General features: G+C 33.8%; 1 protein-coding gene across 5 annotated transcripts in view; it reads left to right on the forward strand.

The window, feature by feature from the left end:
* Spn (protein phosphatase 1 regulatory subunit spinophilin) overlaps positions 1 to 20,482 on the forward strand; it is a 241,724-nt gene that overhangs the window by 154,471 nt on the left and 66,771 nt on the right. The window lies entirely within an intron of this gene.

Consider the following 20,482-nt stretch of genomic DNA (forward strand, 5'->3'; position numbering starts at 1 on the left):
TATGTTTATGTACCTACTTTTAATAATGCCACCCAAAACTGTGTATTTCACGACATCTGAAGGGATTTTATCGATAGGCAGATTATCGCCAATAAATAATTGATAATACTTTTATTGTTCGCAGAACTAATATGATTTAAAGTTTCAAATGAGTGTTTATTTATTTAACGATACTAATATTGACGTAGTTTTCTCTTATTTTAAGGTGATAAAAAAATACTACGATAACATGAATATTTTTATTCTAAGTACCTATTTAATTACTTTATCCAAAATATGTAGTTAGAATTAAATGAATGTTTGCCTGTGTGTGTGTGTCCCGTATGCGTTTCCATACCATTCATCCGATTGCGATGAAACTTTCGTCAGTTGTTGTGCGCACACCCAATGGACAACCGCCGGACAAATGCCGTCCTACAGTGGTACCCATGGAGCGGAGCACTAAATGCCCACATGGACACCAGGTACCCAAAGTTTATCCACGCTATAACAGGAAATCGTTTGCAAGGAGTGTGATAATGATAATGATAAGAATGGCAAGTTTAATACGGCTCTAATGTGTCGTGACATCCGTTTTCTTTTTCGGATGTAATAGTTATTTTAGCTTTATACCTATACCTACATTATAATATTCTTTATTAAATCACTAATTTAGGTGAATTCTATACACAAGGCTTCTATCGAGGGTAGTTTATCATATTTATGTTTTCTTCTTCTTGGTCGTGCACTCATGGCTGAGGATCGTGACCACATTTAAATTTCGCCATCCTTTGAGCGACCAAGACTGTCCATCCTTCTCGATCTTCCGCTTCTCTCAGGGCAGAATGGATGGTGCCCCCAGTCAGCTCTTTCACTTGATCGCTCCATCGCGCAGACGCTCTTCCTCTGCTTCGCCTTCCCTGGAGGCTACCCAAAACTACCAGTCTCTCCAGGTTGGCCGGTCCGCGCCTGACAATATGTCCAAAAAACTGCAGAATTCTTCTCACTCATCTCTTCTCATCTTCAGTCTCTGGATGATTGACTGGTTCGTCTACATATATACATGTATACATATTTATATATTGAGGAATTATTGTTACAATAAGTTAACCGTCTAAACTGCCGAAGCTGTCTATCTCGCTCTAAAAGTTAACACAGCCAAGAGAGGTCCTGTTAAAACATAAATTATAAATTTCTGTTTTAGTTTCCATTTAGACGGATTTAGGTAGTACTTATCTCTCCGAAATTACCCGTTTTTTTCAAGAAAAGATAGAGTTTTTGCTATCTTACTTTGTACGTAATGGCATGACGTGCGGTATTGTAGGTATTTTCTTGGATTTTTTTATCTTTATTTTGTCTAAGAATAGAATTACTAACGTCCGCTGAAATTAACCGAGGTTCAAGTCTGCGCACTTCAAGTAAAGGTGAAACGTATTCCGTTTTAGAGTAGACTTACAACTAGAGAAATACTTGACAAAATATAGTATTTTGCTTTGCATAACATGTTCAGTCTAAGGATTATCTAATAGTCAATATTGTTTTTAAATTACTGTTTTTTTAATTTTGTATTTTGTTTTTAAAAAAATTAACGATAAATTCGGACATCGTCTTCACAATAATAATAATTGCCATCTTTCGTGCAAACCTCTTATGTAAATTTACTATATCTGTGACGTTGATTTGACTCGTCCTTTCGTCCCTTTTTACACATTTCTGTCCCACATTTAACACATTTTTTCATTCATGACTTACGAGTACCTTCCTTTTTCTTTCGCACATTATGTGTGAGAATGATTTCATAACGATAAATTTTAAACATTTCACATTACTTATGTCACTGTAGTTTAATACAATTATGTTTTACTTTACCATCTGTTGTCATTTTTCATTTAATAAAACGTTGTGAGTCTATTACTTGATGTCTGAAACAGTATTTTGATTGTTATTATGTTAGGGTTACCAGATGGTATCCAGAAAGAGAACATGTCCTCATTTTCGACTCAAAAATAATGTCCTCCATCCATTTGAGAAACAGTCCTCCTATGATCTCCATTTATATATAGACGTGCATATTTTCATATGTCATATTATTTTCTAACGATTCTTATAAATTTGTATTCATTTCCATAATATACAGAAAAAATCTCTGCCGTGCAATTTTTACTAGTAAATATCTATATGCATTAACTGCTTATGGTGCAGTGTTATGTTCTCCCACTCTTTTTCTATTACATCGATGAATATATGCTAAGCCAGAAGATTTCACGGAGAGTTAAGGCTTTCGATATGTGACTATAGATCCTGAAATTCCTCAAATAAACAAGAAACGTACCGAGAAGTTCTCCGTAGTATCACAACCAGAAAACTATACTATCTCGTCCACATTATGAGAGGATAGAAGAACAGCATTCACCGACTCGTTATCCAAGGAAAGATCAACATAAACATATATGAAGACAACGCCGCATTCTGTGGATTAAGAACCCCGTGATCCTCCATACTGTTCCTATAGAATACGATGGAGCGAATGTCGCCCTGATGGTGGCCAACTTCAGATAGAGGGTAACATGAGAAGATAATATATGTACATATTAAATAAACGATTTTGTTAATTACTTTTCATATCATCAAATCTGTATAAACCTACCACAATGTCATCCATTCCATCTCATTTGTCATCCATTCATAATTTTTCATCTGGTAACAATAAATAATATAATGCCAGCTACAGACATACCTGCATAGTTGATCGATATAGTTGCGCATTTTTTTGCACATGCATATGTTACACCGAATATGCGAAATTGACTTTTACAAGAAATGGGTAAAATTTTGGCTAATTCATGTAATAGTCAAGCCTGTTGCCTTATTCATGAATTAGGTAATTTTTCTGCTGAGTACATGAATTCGCCACGGTATGGAATTCTTGAACTGTCAACATGACAGAAGAAAAAGTAAATTTAATACGGATGGTTTTATTAGTTATAATTGGACATAATATAATATTATTATTATTAGGTTAGTGAAGGCCTCCGACTTCCTGACTAGCTCAGGCACTTGGAAGTGGAGGTTCATTAATGTGGAGGAACAGGCAGGAATCTCATAGACGCGGAGTAACCAAGAAGTTACGGTAGAGAAAGAAAGTCGATAACTCAAGAAAACACTGGTTAAACTTCATAACTGGTATATTATCAATGTTGTTACACAATTTAACTTATGGTCACCCTTTATTCAAAAGTTTATAATCAAATGTCAGTGAAATAATGTTTATACGTAACTAGATTCTCGTTAAACAATCACAATAAGTCGAATGTCGAAATTATTTAACGTCTACAAGCCACAATCTCGTTAAACAATCACAATAAGTCGAATGTCGAAATTATTTAACGTCTACAAGCCACAATTATCCAAAAGGAAATGGTCTGAATTGTTCGCATCCGAAATTCACAAGTAAATTATGAAAAGTCATTTATTTAAATCTCGAAATTTAAAAAAACATTTGAAAACGTCCGATTTATTTATATCTCGAAGTCCACAAAAATAACCACATTTATTACTGATTAATTGAAAATTAATTCGAATATTATTAATTAATTATTTTAAAATTAATTTGATTATTATTAACTAATTATTTAACATTGACTTAATTATTTCTAATTAGTTATGCAGACGAGATCGCGTGGGTCCCGGGGCAATAAAGCGTCGCCGAAGCGACCCCCGGAATCCCCAAAACAGACTGAAGATCGGATTTTAGAACCTTGCCTTTTTATCCGTTAGGGGTGGTCGTATTTCTTACCCATTCAAACCGATACCGCCATATGCTACACATTTATATAAGGTTGACGGATGTCAGTCTATCAACCAAACATATAGTGATATCGATGCACATAATATGATTAATATTAATATTACTTTAATTACATTAATTACCATATACTATTACGCCCGTCCATATGTCCCACTTTATTATTTCGCTAACCCATTGCATTTTACATTTCATTAACCATTATATTACAATTATACATTACCAATTATCTTACAACCAAATCATATTTTATATTTAATCTATCTTAATTAACCCTTTATGTACATGGTCTGTGACCGACTTATCTCTTCCACAGTTCACTCTGAGAAGTGGTGGGACTTGCCAGAGCAAACTGCGGGACTTCTACATGTATTAAATATTGTTCTGCTTTGTCGAGGGTCGTAATCATCTAACCGGTGGTACATTGACTACCAGGATCAGACCGAGCGGTTGGGAGGCACTACTCCTTATGGGAGCGCCCCCCACAGGGGCGGAAAATTAAGTGTGCGTCATTAGGTTAGGTTAGGTTTTGTAATTCTGAATTAAATTATTCAACTGAATGTCCATTTTGAGGTTAGCTATCAAGTGTCAACAAACTATCACAAACATTCAATCGACCATTGCACAATTATTGATATCCAAGCACGAATCAAATCGCGAAAATACTTTTCAATAAAATTCTTCCGTTATCATATTATAGTTCTAGATTTTTATTGCGCATAGTAAATGGATATGAAAGTCATTGTAGTTATTGATTGATATATTTTTATATTACGAGTATAATCAATGACATTTCACACATTTGTTTAGTTGCAAAAAACACCACGGAGCGCGATCATCTATTTTGACCATAGATAATATAAATGTACATTTTGACCAATGCATGAGCATTTGATACATTTAGTTTAGTTGCAAAAAATACCACCGTAGCGCTACTATCTAATATGTCCAAGACATGAAGTAGGCAGAAAAATTACTGCCGATTTCACGCACTCTCCAGATATTTTGTCTAATTCATGAATAAGGCAACGGGCTTGCATTTTTCATGATTTAGACAAAATTTTGCCCATTTCATGTAATATTCAATTTCGCACATTCGGCGTAACACATACATGAAAGTTGTCAGTTACGCCTAAACGTTGTTGAAAAATACGTCTCTTCCACACACGTTCTGTCGTACCTGCGCAAGCATAAGTATAGTATAGAAATTTAAAAAAAAATCATCTCGCTTTTTCAGTTACAAGATTTTGCAATAGTATAATATTATACACACTCTTGTGCATATGTGCAAAAAATATTACGTCAGTATACCGGTCAATCATGCCGTTACGTTAGTTTGTAACTGGCCTAATATAAATGTTTTTTAATGGAAAATTTACCATTCTGCTATATTTATGATAAAAAAAATCCATTCTTAGGTTTCCACAGTAAGGTTATATAATTTATTCTGTGTTAACTCGTGTAAATGCTCCCAAGTGTCCGCTTGGGTTCAATTCAATTGAAGAATGACCCAAACATCTCTTACACATGTCTACATATTATTATTATTCTCGTGTAAGTAGATATAGTATTTTTTTAATTAAACGCTGCACGCAAGTCTGTATTCATTTGAGATTGAGAGTGCAGTCCACTCCACTCGGCGATGCAACTCATCAATTTGTAGAATTAATAAGCCGCATTTTTGACGAGGATAAATTACTGCTTAGCATTGTTATTTCTTACTGTACTGTTTCCTATTGTAGGATTCTCTTTTCTATATACTTACCCAATTACTTAGCATGGTGATCTATCGTGTCCGGAAACTTGTACGTATGCAGTTCGCCGTATCACACTTCACCGTGAAATGTTGTATCAGAAATATATGGGTGTATATTAAAGACCGTCTAACCTCTTCGGATCGTATAGTATTGACATAAAATTCATGTCTAAATAAATACACGGTTCATGTCGATTTACACTTTACAGCAGGGGGGGGGCAAACTTTTTGGATGGAGGGCCAAATTCAAGAATTCAAAATGAGCGGCGGGCCGCAAGTAAAAGATATACACTATTTATTATCATTAAAAATAAACATTACAAAAAAAAATGAGAAGAATGAAACTGTTGTGCATTTTTGAACATTTTTTTTTAAATTCAGGTGTTAATTTTGTAGTTGATATTCTCAAAACTGCTTGTAAATGGGCATCGGGGATATTTGATCGTAAATAATTTTTATTGAGGTTCATGATCGAAAATGTTTGTTCACATATATAGGTTGATCCAAAAATAACGAACATTTTTCTTGCAATAATGTTTAAGTCGGTCGAATTTGTCTGAATTAAGGGATTGTAAAATTTGGAGATTTCTTCACGACGATGCAATTCTCTTAAATCAGTGTCACACTGTAGATCAATAATCTCAAGTTGTAGCTCTGTCGGTACACTATCAATATCTATTGAAATCGATGTTCATCGTAGAAAATAGTCATTACATAGTGTGAGACGAAACGCAAGGAAGACATACTGAGCTAATAAATTTACGAAACAGCAAATTCTTCAAATTCAAATCTATTGTCAATGTTTTTTTAAAAAAAATATAAAAAAGTTATTCGTAATCAGAAGTACAATTAATGATGGCGGGCCGCAAAAAAATACCCGGCGGGCCGCAGTTTGCCCTCCCCTGCTTTACAGGAAGCCAGCAGAAAACAAATTTTGAAAATAGCTGATATATCTACTGGATTATGTTAGGTTAGGTTTTCATTCTTCAATTCATAAATTTTGCCAAAATCAGCTATGAAAATTAAATTAATGTTCATATTGAATCTATTAAAATTGGAGACCGTATACTATACGGTCATCTCTTTCCGATAAGAAAGCTCACGGCGAACAGTGCCACGGCGAAATGTATTACGTACCATTTACATGTAACCATAAATTATAAATCTTGGGTATCTGAAAGGATTTTTCTCTGATCTGAAAGGTGCACGTCCTCGTGATCTCTTTCCTTGGACGCCAACAGTCATTAATCATCATCTTATTATTAATTAAATTTAATTGTTTTTATTATTAAATGAATTAAAATTATAGCAGCCTTTGGTATGTAAACAAATTATGTCGTCATTTATTTTGCTCTGCACATATTCTACCGATATGTTGGTAGCCTAGTTACGCAATAATATTTATTAAGTTAAACAATATGTAGGTACGCATATTATAACAATCGGTTACTTTCGCTTATCGCCTTTCGCTTTCAGCGAATATAATGATGTTATCTTTCATAAACGGTAAAGTATGACTGGCTTTATAAATGTGCAGCTATTTATTGATTATCGCTAATGCTGTTTCCAGTGCATATATTAATATAATAATAATATAAACAATAAACATCCTGACCGACAGGAGCGGATTGGTGGCCTCTCAGTCAGCACAACATTTAATTATACTTATAACATAACACGCCTTATTTGGGAAAGCATAGAAGTAGACAGAGATATAAGTAGCAATTCGAAAAAACTTAGACCTTGAACAAACGTACTTGTATGCTACCTCTATCCGTGACGATATTTTTATAAATACAAGTAACCCTCGTCCATCGCGACCCCGGCGAGTGCGAATTCGTTATATTATTATGGCGATCGATTTTTAATGATATTTATTTTTGTCCCGCAATTATTTTGATATGTGCCACATGAAGTGAAATCACGCGTGTACGTTCAGATTATTTGACAGTTGCTATCGACCAATTTTACATAATACGTACAGACAGGCCAATAAGGGTAAACTATATAATTTATAATATGTTCTTTCTTTCTTTCTTTTTTTGCATCGCGGAACAAAATGAATATATTTTTTTTCAGTTTATTACTTTTATTTCGTGCGCTTACCATGTTTATTTGGTTTAACCTATAAAAAAATACGTTTTCATAATTAAAATTGTGTATTTTTCAAATCTCTCGTTAATCGCGAAATTCCGTTTATCGAAAGCGTCTCCATCGCAGTCACGTTACCTGTAGGTACAATACATATGGTGTAGGTATTCTTCAAATTCCGCATTAAGTACTTATATTTAGAAGAATGTTGCATTCTTAAATCTTGTGTAGGTATTCAGTCTGAATAATAAAAAACTAATTATTATGAATATTGTATTTAGGTAACTATATTCATATAACATTGTTTTTTATAAATTAAAATTGTTGAATAACGGCTAATATGGCGATAAAAAATTAATGAACATTACAAAACGGTAGAAGTTATCTATTCAATAGATATTGGAAATGTAACCCACGATGGCCGCGCGGCTTAAGCGTCTGCCTATAGCGTTGTGGGTCCCAGGTTCGAATCTTGGGTCTGGCAAGTAGGTACACATATTCTTTTTCTATTATATGGACCAAATGGGTTGATCAAGTGGCTGACATCCATTTCTCGTAAAAACAAAATCTGTTAATACGAACTTCCACTCTATGGAGGCCCATATATGATCTTATTAGGATCGGGCATGGTCAAAAAAATATTGTATATTATGGCTGTCATTCCAGAGTTTTAATATTCTGGGATATAATATCATTGTCGGAATCTATACATGCACTTTTCACAGTTCGGTATAAATTGGACTTATCCCGGCTATTTTGAAAATTTTGATATAGGTAACCGAAATATGATGCCACAAATAACTTGGCAATTGCCATGCATGCACTGTGGGAATATTGTTATTTTTTTCATGTGTTATGTTATAAATTACAGTACTCATTTGACTCCGTCCAACAGGCATTGTTCGCCACCGATACCTATTTAATATAATAGTCAGCGGCGCAAAAAAGCGACACGTTGATCATCTCTAGACTATAAAATCACCGTTATAAATCGCACAAAGAATCCAATTTTAGTCTTGTATAGAAATGATGAAATTCCTATTCAGGTACATACAAGTTATACCTATGTAGATGGCCGGTGTGTTGGTACCGCGTGCGATTGGGAAGTGTGCCACAATATGTTAATGTGACACTGTCAAAAGGGGTTTTGGTCTATTGCATAAAATCCAATAGTAACTGTTTTACCTTTCAGCCAACCAGTATCTCTGCGAGCAGTCTTTACCTATTCAAATAAGGTTTTTCTTTAAATACCTTGACCAGAAATTAGGAGTGGTTCTTTCAAGCATCTACACAGACAAACAAAAGTATTTTATTGAAAAATTTGATTACGTATCTTTCTAAATATTGTTATGGCGGTCTGATTTAAAAAAAAGCTTAACTTACATAGAATTCTAAAATAAACTCATAAAATGCCTTAGTATCCACCATAGCACTATTATTAACTGTTAATTAACATACGTGTCGACATAAAGTTTCTATGTTTTTAGATAATTTTATATCAATCTATTACGAAAAACCTTTACTGAAATAACTTGCTTATATATTTTATCAGGTGAAATACCTACACAACAGTGGCGTGCGAAGACTTTTACTTGTGGGGATACTGTTGAAAATTACATAGGTACTTAGTATATATTATTATTTACCCACTATTTGCTACTTACTCTTTTGTAACTGAATCTTGACGGGCGGGCGATGAAGTACCAATAAATCGTATGTGGTGTTGCAACCTGGTAATTTTGATAGGTATATCAACAAAATAATAACCATCTTAATATTAGTAATATGGAACCTTCAGAAGTAAAGTTAACTAAATAAATATCATACGATTTTCACAATAAATACTTATCTACGTAATATCACTGCATATAACCATATCGATTATTTCTGAGGATGTCAATAGCGGGGTGTCAATAAGTTCGGTCGCGAATTGATTTTTGGTCGATCACCCAAACTATTTAATTTATTTATTCATAATTTGCAAGTATAATGGGTTTTATTTATTATACATATTTATATTATAGAATAAGTAATTCAAGCTCTGTAGCATCCGGAAGCTCAAAATAAAATTTATGTAGGTATTCCAAATAAAATAAATACAGTTATGAATATTTTTTTCTATGTTCCTACAACGCTTTATTTAAGATTCTTCTTCTAGATTTTGGTTTAAAAATATATCTATTATATACTAAGTAAGTATACTTATATTTCCACACAATCACTGCTGACCTTTTAATTACCACATTTAAATAACACGTTAATTATATCTAATGGCCAACTGCTCCAAACGCGCCAGTCGCGGTGATGGCACTAAATGAATTAATTTCAGAAACAGTAGATCGCGGAGGATTTTTCTTCCCCAAAGTACATCTTATGTAAAAATTAGTTGATACCCCTGTGGGTCTATTCTATACTTATCGACCGCTAAAGTGATAAAGTGATAAATATTATCAAACTTAGGGTAGGTTTGTATCAAAATATTAGCACTTATTGTAACAATTACACGAAGCTGGTTTTTATTGTTGCAATAAGTGCTATATTTTAACAGCACCTATCTTGCTGCTGTTAAAATATGGCACTTATTGCAACAATAAAAACCAGCTTCGTGTAATTGTTACAATAAGTGCTAATATTTTGATACAAACCTACCCTAAGTTTGATACTATTTATCACTTTAGTGTTCGATAAGTATAGAATAGACCCACTGATCTATAGCATATATGGACCGCACGGCACTGTTAGAGAAAATTTGTGTCAAATTTTATAAATTGGGTTATGCTCCTTGACGCGAAAACGGTTGGGAACGGCTGAAATATTGTGTTGTCTGTTGCTTTTTGCTTGAAATGCCAAAATAGATATCGGGGCATTTCCGCCGCCATAAGGAGTCACGATTTTTAATGGCCGGCGATCGCCTTGACACATTCCGTGCACAAAAGATATTATTTCGATGTAGGCGGAGATTGTCGATTTTTTTGTAAATATCTCCGCTCTTCGATAATGTTAGTAGTTTATAAAAATCGACAGTGTTTATTGATTCTGTATATTTGGGCGCGGCGTGGGCGAACGACTCCATAAATCGAAAGTAATTATATTTTAGAACACAAGATAATAGGCAAAGAGTTATAGTATTATGGTCTAGAACAGGCATAATAATATATCCAACGTGAAGCAGGCTGTATTCCAATATGATATTTGGCTGAGGACACAGGCGTTTCAAGTTAAACAACAGCACTTGTCTTCACATTCGCCTATGCCTATACGCGAAAATAATCACTTTTTGTCTTCTTTTGGGCACTCATCGTCAAACTATTGCCCTACCGAGTAAAGAAGGAAACTTGTACGCATGCAGTTTGCCGTATCACACTTCACCCGTGAAATGTTGTAGCGGAAAAAAAATATATGACCATGTATTATAGACCGCCCAACCTCTTTGGGTCGTATAGTACTGACATAAAATTCATGTCTAAATAAAACACGGTTCTTCTCGGTGTACAGGAAGCCAGCGGCAAACAAATTTTGAAAATAGAGTTTTTTTGTTAATCGCGAATACCTGTTAAATGCCGGAATTGTTGATAAAGTAAATCCAGCCGCCATGCTCGATGCTCGTAAGAGGGAATGGGACAACTAGACGCCAGGACAATTGGACGCCGCACTGTCGTAGACACGTAAACAGAACGTAGACGATGAATTTTAATCAGTTTCTATCTACTACTTAGTAGTTTTAATTCATTTTACTCTAAACATAATGTTTTTTTTATTGCGGATTGAGAATTACCATGCCCAAGGCTTTATTAAAAAAAAAAACCTTTTTCCGTTGGAACTTAAACATGTGCACGATTAAATCATTATTTACATGTGCATATTTAAATTCTCACCAACTAATAAATCATAATATAATAATTTAAATATAAATAATAATATTAATATTTTTTTTGAAGTGCCTATAAGTATTTAACGTCTATTTTTTCGAAATGCGTGGCGTCCAGTTGTCCCGGCGCCAAATCGTCCTAGACCCTCGTAAGATGCTTAGCCATACACGATACTCCTCGGGCTCGGTCATCATGATATGAACGATTCTAAAATGCAATTGCAATACTTATCAAAATGATCATTTTCACTTAATTATCAAATAAATATCAGTGCCGCAATCGAAAAAAATATCAATCAAATGGATTACTCAATTCGTCCACACTCCACCACTTGGTATAGGCATGTATTTACCGACGAATAAGTATTATTATGATACATTATACGCATTTCAGTTGAAGTTGTATACGTTTCAAATACTATTATTTCGTGTTTGCATCTACTGAAAAAGTTTGACTTCTTGAGTTCAGCTGTATCAAAACATCTCAAAATAGACTTTTCTCTGTTTTTCTTTTTATTTTTTAGTTTAGCCAAAACTTGATGTCTAGGTATTGGGCACATAAATCCACTTTTAAAATATTATAATCTGCCAACGTTAACTAAATATTACCAACTTGACATGAATAAATAATATGACATTTTTTATTGTAAACGAAATTGCGGCAGATTTTGTAAACATGTGGACAAATCTGACAAAGCGACACAACGGCGCAGAGATGTGCTTAAAAATGGTCTGTCTTGTTCAAATCGCATGAGTAGGTGGCCTAATTATTATTAATATACTATTAATAAGAATAAGATGATTCCTCTTCTTCTTATAGACGCTACGATTATCTTTCTTAATTAAAATAAGTTGGCGATATAGGTTTTTGCTATTGCTTACATATGGGATACTACTCCTACATACGTGTTTTTTAATTCCTCGTTTTGACCACCCAGTGAGTCCTTATCACATATCTTCAGTAGCTAATGTTTCAATAGTATCGCGTTCCCAACAGTGGACATTTTTTTTTTTTTTTTAAATCAGTATCAAATTTGCTTGCCACATGAGCGCTAACTTAGTGTGAACATCTATTTTATTCTTTACTAAACCGATCACATTGCTATAATCACGACCTCGTGAACGTCCGCTTATAAAATATGTTGGGTGGACGATATTAATTTTTTTGTTAATGTTAAAATTACCAAAGAATTGGACTATAAGACTGAATAATTAAAGTCCTTGACCTGGATATTGCAAAGTACCCTATGTGCTGAAACAAACGTTAAACTAAGATTTATATCAGTTATCAAATTAATAGCCCCAATCTTTTCCCTGAGGAACACATAGGTTAAATTTTAAAGACATGTTTTCTAGTGAATATGTCAATTAAGTCTGTTTACCCATTTTTTAACCATTGTCACGTGGAAATTGCGAATTGTTTATTCAATACTGTCACGGTTTGACATTTAGATTTTTTTGAAAAGAACAAGTTATGAATAATGCAGTATGAAATGTAACAGGTACCTGTAATAAGAATATTGATTTGATGAATCTGTAGAGTGGGTGAGTTGAACATTGTGTTATTTTAAGAAATTTTAAATCAATATTCATTCAAAATCATTGTCATTTAAATGATATACATATAGAAGAAATTTAGCTGAAAATATTTATCGCCTTCCCAATTGGCGTCACCAATGGAAAGTTAGTTCTTAGTTTTCCATTATAAGAAATATTCTATGCCCTCTTCTACGTGATGCAGGTTCCCCCATCTCCCCATTTTATAATCATTAAAATAAGTCTGTATAAAATAGACTCCGCGTAACTTGCTGATAGTCCAGCTATATTTAACATTTCGACCTGCGACTAATTTTCCCCTTCCGTTAATTTTTAATGGCGAACGATTACGTCCGGTGTCTTTTAACTTTGAACGTCACCTTTGACAGCGCCCCTTTAATCGGCTAAACCCCTTCCGGTCGGATCACTGAGGCAGTGTTGATGTTTAAATGTCCCTGAATGGCAACTGATAGCTTCGGTTATTTGATTTTTTCGTGGTGTAAAAGCTGGAATTTTCTACCTTGAATATAATATGCGTTCTACGTACCCGTAGATACGTACAACCTAGCAGAGTTTCTACGACTAATATTTTCATCATTGCGAATTTTGTACTTATAAAAAAATATTAATATTATGTATTAAAATTAAATTAACCCTATGCCAAACTCGCATGGCACAGGCACAGCAAGCATCGACATATTATGACTTATCACTATGGGCGAAAGGAAGGGGGCAATAAGTCTAAAATCAATAATAAATTTTCTGGAAAGCCAAAAAAACGTTTGAACAACTTTTTTGGTACTTATATAAATTTTGTTTGTAAGTGTAATTTACAATTATCAGCAACGACGATTTAATTTGTCTTTTCTTTTTTCTAATTTGGCATTGTAACTAATTTTTCAACGACCGTGATTGAAGCGGTCATATAAAGTGTTGTGATGCATTCGCTCCATGATAAATCAAAGGATTTTAAACACCAGGTCCAACACGTTGTTGAATGACTTCAACTTTTGCTATCTCAGTAGTAGCTCCTTTAGAGTAACATACGTGTATACGACCTGTCAAATACCTATTACAGGCTTTCCCTCTACTATCCAACATCCGCTATGTTTCCACAGCCTTTCTGACGTATACAATGGCGTAACAAATATGCAAAGTTGTACTGAGCGCGTCCCAAAACCGACCATTATTGTGAATGGCGTACACTAGTTAGATGACTAGAGTAAAGATTCCTTTGTTTATTTCTACTCTTCATTTGAATATATGTACTTACATTCTCTCTCATGTTATGACGTCGCAAATTTACTAAAAGCTAAATAGTATTATCTCTCATCTTTCCTTTCAACCGATACATGGTGACACGGTGTGATCGGACTCCTGCTATTGACAACATTGTAATGTGTGAGATTCTGTTAGATGTTAGAACAAGCTGACAGAGTTTGGCGGCGAAACCACCGTGGGAATATGATCTGAGGAGTCCAACGGCCTGAGGTCTCTGTTGCTAACCTCTGCTCCACTGTGAGTGATGTCGAACCTGCGAGTTTCCGCATTCTAGTTTTTAAAGGCTTGCCAAACTAGTAATGACATAATTTCATTAGATATTATTTTTTTCTTGTTTTTCGAGATGTCTGCGTAAGTAAGTATATCTCGCATGAAAATCGTTTAGTAGCTAAAAAGTGAATTTTAGGTGTGTTGATAAATTTGACACCTCCAAACAGCTGTTACCGAACCTCCATGTGCGCGAACACTTACCGCAGACGTCGTCTAATTTGTGCCAGACAGCATAATATAATAAAATACTACATTTCATTTCGTTATATTTCTTAAGGGGGGACATGCTCGTCGAAGGTCAAAATTGAGTTTTTATTGTATTTTCAAACCATGATACTGGACACTCCTTAAACGTTGTAGATAATCTATTTATATAATTTTGAAGCATTATTATCCTTTATAGTTATTTTAAACATTTGATGACTGCATAAAGTATTTTTGTTACATAAAATAGTATTCTTTTAAACCTCTCGCTCTAATGTTTTAGAATATAGTCATATTTCGGTACATAACTGTGCAGTGGTGTTAAGATTTTTTACATTTATTCATTTTTAAACGCATTTATAAAACCATTAGTATAATTTATTACGAGATAATTTTTGTAAAATATTCACGATAAAAATTTATATTGATAATCTCTGTGATCCCAAATTTGACAAGAATTAGGCATTTTATTATTCAAAAAATCGGCAAGATTAACACATTCGAAGACAATTCTAAAGATATTTATTATAAGCTATGTCTATGACCATTCAAGTGTGATAAACATCTTATGAATAATGATTGCTTTATAATAATTATTGACCTAAGAATAAGGTAGTGTTTTTTTGAAATACGCCATTTCTTTTGTCATTCCCTAGTGGTTAAGCTACAACATACGGCCGTAGCCATAAATTGGCAAACTATAATTAAAGTAGGGAGTAAAATTATGTTAACGCGCGTGTTTGAACATGTACCTACCTGAATTTTTTTTAATTTTTTTTTAAACGGTACATGTTCAAACACGCGCGTCAATATCATTTTACTCCTTACTTCAATTATAGTTTGTCAATATATGGCTACGGCCGTATGTTGTAGTTTAACCACTGGGGAATGACAAAAGAAATGGCGTATTTCAAAAAAACACTACATTATTCTTAGGTCAATAATTATTATAAAGCAATCATTATTCATAAGATGTTTATCACACTTGAATGGTCATAGACATAGCTTATAATAAATATCTTTAGAATTGTCTTCGAATGTGTTAATCTTGCCGATTTTTTGAATAATAAAATGCCTAATTCTGGTCAAATTTGGGATCACAGAGATTATCAATATAATTTTTTATCGTGAATATTTTACAAAAATTATCTCGTAATAAATTATACTAATGGTTTTATAAATGCATTTAAAAATTAATAAATGTAAAAAATCTTAACACCACTGCACAGTTATGTACCGAAATATGACTATATTCTAAAACATTAGAGCGAGAGGTTTAAAAGAATACTATTTTATGTAACAAAAATACTTTATGCAGTCATCAAATGTTTAAAATAACTATAAAGGATAATAAGGCTTCAAAATTATATAAATAGATTATCTACAACGTTTAAGGAGTGTCCAGGATCATGGTTTGAAAATACAATAAAAACTCAATTTTGACCTTCGACGAGCATGTCCCCCCTTAAACAAAAACAAAAAAAACACACGTAATTTATATCTTAATAGCCACGTGCTTAATTTTTTTATCAGCATTCATCTCACATCTGACATTCCGCGGTTCTGATTTCGCACAGAAAATATGTATGCAACTGTCAGAGACGTATCGAGGTAATTCGGCGCCCAATTAGTTTTTTGGTGACATTGATATCTATCTATATGGAATACAATATCTGAACGGAAAAATGGATACTCCAGAAATATCTGACAAAAGTTAGTTAGGGTCACCCGTATTGTACTCGTAATATAGTTCAGTTTTGTTTAATTGCATACGATAAAATTACGTATGTATGTATAAGATGAACATCGTTAGGATACAAATACATTGGTGAAAAAAAAGCAGAATGACTTAAACAAATGAACGCAATTTTGAAAGTTTACCCGTATTACAATGCAGGTGGAGTTTATTTTTCGACCACTTTCATTTGTATGTATTTACGAAATAATACTTCTTTACTAATTCACGGTATAATCGAGTTCACGTTCGCCAGCTGATCATTTATCAGTTTCCCAGTATGTTAATGTGCGCGTGCGTTTGGTGTCAGACATAGGCGTTGGTGACTTTCTCCTCTTCTTCTCCTTTCTGATATATTATTATCTAATGAAAAGGTGGTGCAATTTTGCTTGCTCATTCTTCAAAAACTGTGTTAACCCGATGAAAAAATAAACAAGTAATTATGGCCTAGCGGTTACGTGTCGAGCTCCGAGTACTAATCCCGTGTCTGGCAAATTCACATTCTTTTCAATGTGTCTTTGGATGCAGAGTATAACCTAACCTGACAGGCAGAGCGGAGTGGCTAACAGCATTTTTGCGTAAAAACAAAAATATATTAATACAACCCCCACTCTGTGGAGTCCTATTTTTATATTATGAACTTATTATCGAACATGATATTTTTTTTTTATAAAATTGTGTATGTTGTTTTTACATTTCTAAAATTATACATGTAGTATGTATTGCGAAAATATGTGCCTGCTACTCATCAAAAATGTACTTCTAATCACTAACCAGTTGGGAATTCCTGCTCTACATTAGTGTTTATTCACTCTATTCGAACGACGTATTTTATTCTTCTTGTACGTATATTATATACATACCTATATTGTGTAAAATCAACAGTCTGATTTTCTTGAAGCGAAGTCACAAAAAAAGATTTTAGAATTCCTATAGCAGCCCAGTTCCGGGAGAAAAAGCACTAAAAAATTCACCAGTTCCCAGATTTCCGCCGCTGTCACCGGGGTCAAATCAGTCGATACCTCGATGCGACACTGACATCCGAAGTATAGATTACGGACAGACACCGCCACTCGACGTGGTAAATATAGACTCGGGCCAGCGGTGTCCCTTCCCCCGGCCCTGCCCTGTCTTGGCTTGCCGCCCGCCGCCGCCTCCCATTGAGAGACGTCGTGCATTTCGTGCTTCCAGTGTTGTGTTCAGCCATGCCGATCGGGTTTTCAGCCAATTCAGTCAACTCAGTGTCGTGCCGGCATCTTCCCAGGCCGGCGGACGCGCGCTTGCAACAGATTATCAAGTTTTATTATCTCTTGTCGATTTCTTTGCGCCTGGCATACGCGCGACAGTTTCTTTTTGTTTATGTTTTATACTGAATACTTTTTTTTCTGCTCTCATATCTGTGTGAACATCACCGTCATTATAAGTGCATACAAAGTATAATGATTGTTTTGTAGACAATAATAATATTAAAAAAAACATTCGTGATTTGTGTAATGTATGTTGTTTCTTCTACTGTTTTTGAATTCATACCTTGGCATTGTGTGATCAGTGTTAATGTGTTTTAAAAACGCCTCATCTACTTCACGAAAAACCGTCAATGATCAGCTTCCTCAAAGATAGTCATTAATTTGTATCCTGTGAGAAGTAAGCCTTAGTGTAAGGGTGCATAAAGGTGGTAGTTTTACAATACTGTTCGTATTTATTATCCATTTCCGAACGCCTATAAAGAATTGAATCAACGTGATTTGACGAAATACCTACACATTTGTATAATTCAAATATAATTGCACCCAGCCGGCTGAGGTCGCTGGTGTAATTTTAAAACACCATGAACTTAGTAGGTACCTACATACTTATTATTTACATTTAAGTACTAATATGTCAAAATTATTTGAAGCAGGTACCTAATATTATTTTAATTTCGTGCATTATTTGTATACGTTTTCTGTACACTGAGTGTAATTTATTTTAAGTACTTATAAAAAGATAATAAGTATGTATAAAAAACTACATTTTATATTAGTTGATAATATCTATAATCTATAAGTTTTCCATATATCATAATACGTCAGCATGGCCGACCGGTCCGATTAACGGTTGAACCCAATTGGGTGCATAATTGTTTTCTTTGCTTATCAAATCGAACAAGTTTTTAATAATTATATGGCCAGCAATAGATTGAAACATGTGTAAATTCATTAATAGGTTCCGAGGCAATTCAACTGAGATGTTGTAAACCTAAACCTAACTTACTATTTTTTGAGTAGGTGCTTAATTGCATTTGAGGCATTCCCTGCAATAAATTGACAGAATATTTTTGTGACTAGGGGTGGTTGCATATTAGTTTAATTATTGGATTAAAACAAATATATTGGACATCATGTCTATATAACTATACAAATGTGTACTGTATAATGTATTTCTTCCATGTTGCGTTTGTTAAGTTTGCTTAGCTAATACGTCAGTAGTAATTCGATACACCGCCATGTGCGTATGGAAACAGGATGGAGAACTACTATACGTGAATACTTATCTAGTTATGTCTACATATTACGTACACAGATGCTGGAGAACGGTTGGCCAAGAAGTAGTTTGGATGAAGAACACTTACAGGTTTAAAATTAACCTGTGACTGAGTTTGTTATTGTACTTTTTGTATAGCCCTGTCACGCTGACAGATTCATCGTTAAATGGACTTTCCAGTGAGGAAAACAGGAATTCGGTGTTGTCATTTAGTGTTTTCAAACTGATCATTCATTGGACGGCTAGATTGTGAAAAATGCATCTGTCGTGTCGTATTGACGTTAAATCGAATTTGTCACTTTAAAAGAATTATAAATCTCTTGAAATTGCATCACATCTGCTTTAAAATCAACACACTGACCTTTCTGCATCGTGCATTTCAATAATAATTTAAATAATAATATAAGTAATATGCAATATTAAAATTAAGGAATGACAGAATCTTGTACAGTAAATTAAGCTTTAGACATTTATTATTAACTATAAAAGAATTAATTCATTTAATTTAAAAAAAATAGTTTGAAAATCGTTTAATGTCGTTGAATAGATGCGAAATTGTAGTCGGATTAGATTTTCGAAAACTTTTGTGTTTTTAATATAAAATTTATGTTATTATTCGCTACCACGTCTGCTATGTTTTTATTAAAGACATGGCAGCACTGAACAGGATATCGTGTACAAGATTTTAATTATTGATGCATTATGATATAATATTATTATAAATTATAATATGCATGTGTATGGGTTCGCGTTTTGCGAATTAAATTTAACATGTAAATATAGGTACCTATCGAATGTATCTCTCTTGATTTGTTTGGTTGCGAAATCCCTGGATTAAAATTACTTGAATCTCAGGATTTTGTAATTTGCTTGAACGTGATCTTTATTGGGTTCTCATTAAGTCAGTAATACAAATTATATGAACATCTTATTAGTTAATATTTTTGATCAATATCTGTGGTAAGTAGAATTTTAGAGTTAGGCATTATATTATAAACAATATCAGTGGATATATTCTATACAGAATGCTGCTATCGACGGTAGTTTATCATATATATGTATTGATTGATGAAGTTAATTGTTACAATAAGTTAACCGTCTAAACTACCTACCTAATAGTTCCACCCAAACCAACCCGCCCCGCACCACACTCGGTCTTAATCGAGCGTATCACGAGGCCCTGTCAAAAAGTGCTATGTTTTAACAGCCCCTCTCTTGGCTGTGTTAACTTTTATTGCGAGAGACAGTTTTGTTTTGACAGTTTAGACGGCTAACATATTGTAACAATTATTATAATACCTCAATACATAAATATGTTGCCTTGTGTTTAGAATAGACCCACTGATGAGATAATGATGTTATGTATTGAAAATAATGTCGCGTTGTACCGCGCATTTTAAATGTCAATCGATCTTTAGAACAATTATTTATTGG

Source organism: Rhyacophila brunnea, unplaced genomic scaffold (genome assembly GCF_057557595.1).
Source record: "Rhyacophila brunnea isolate RB1 unplaced genomic scaffold, BYU_Rbru_1.0 scaffold_9, whole genome shotgun sequence".
NCBI lineage: Eukaryota > Metazoa > Arthropoda > Insecta > Trichoptera > Rhyacophilidae > Rhyacophila > Rhyacophila brunnea.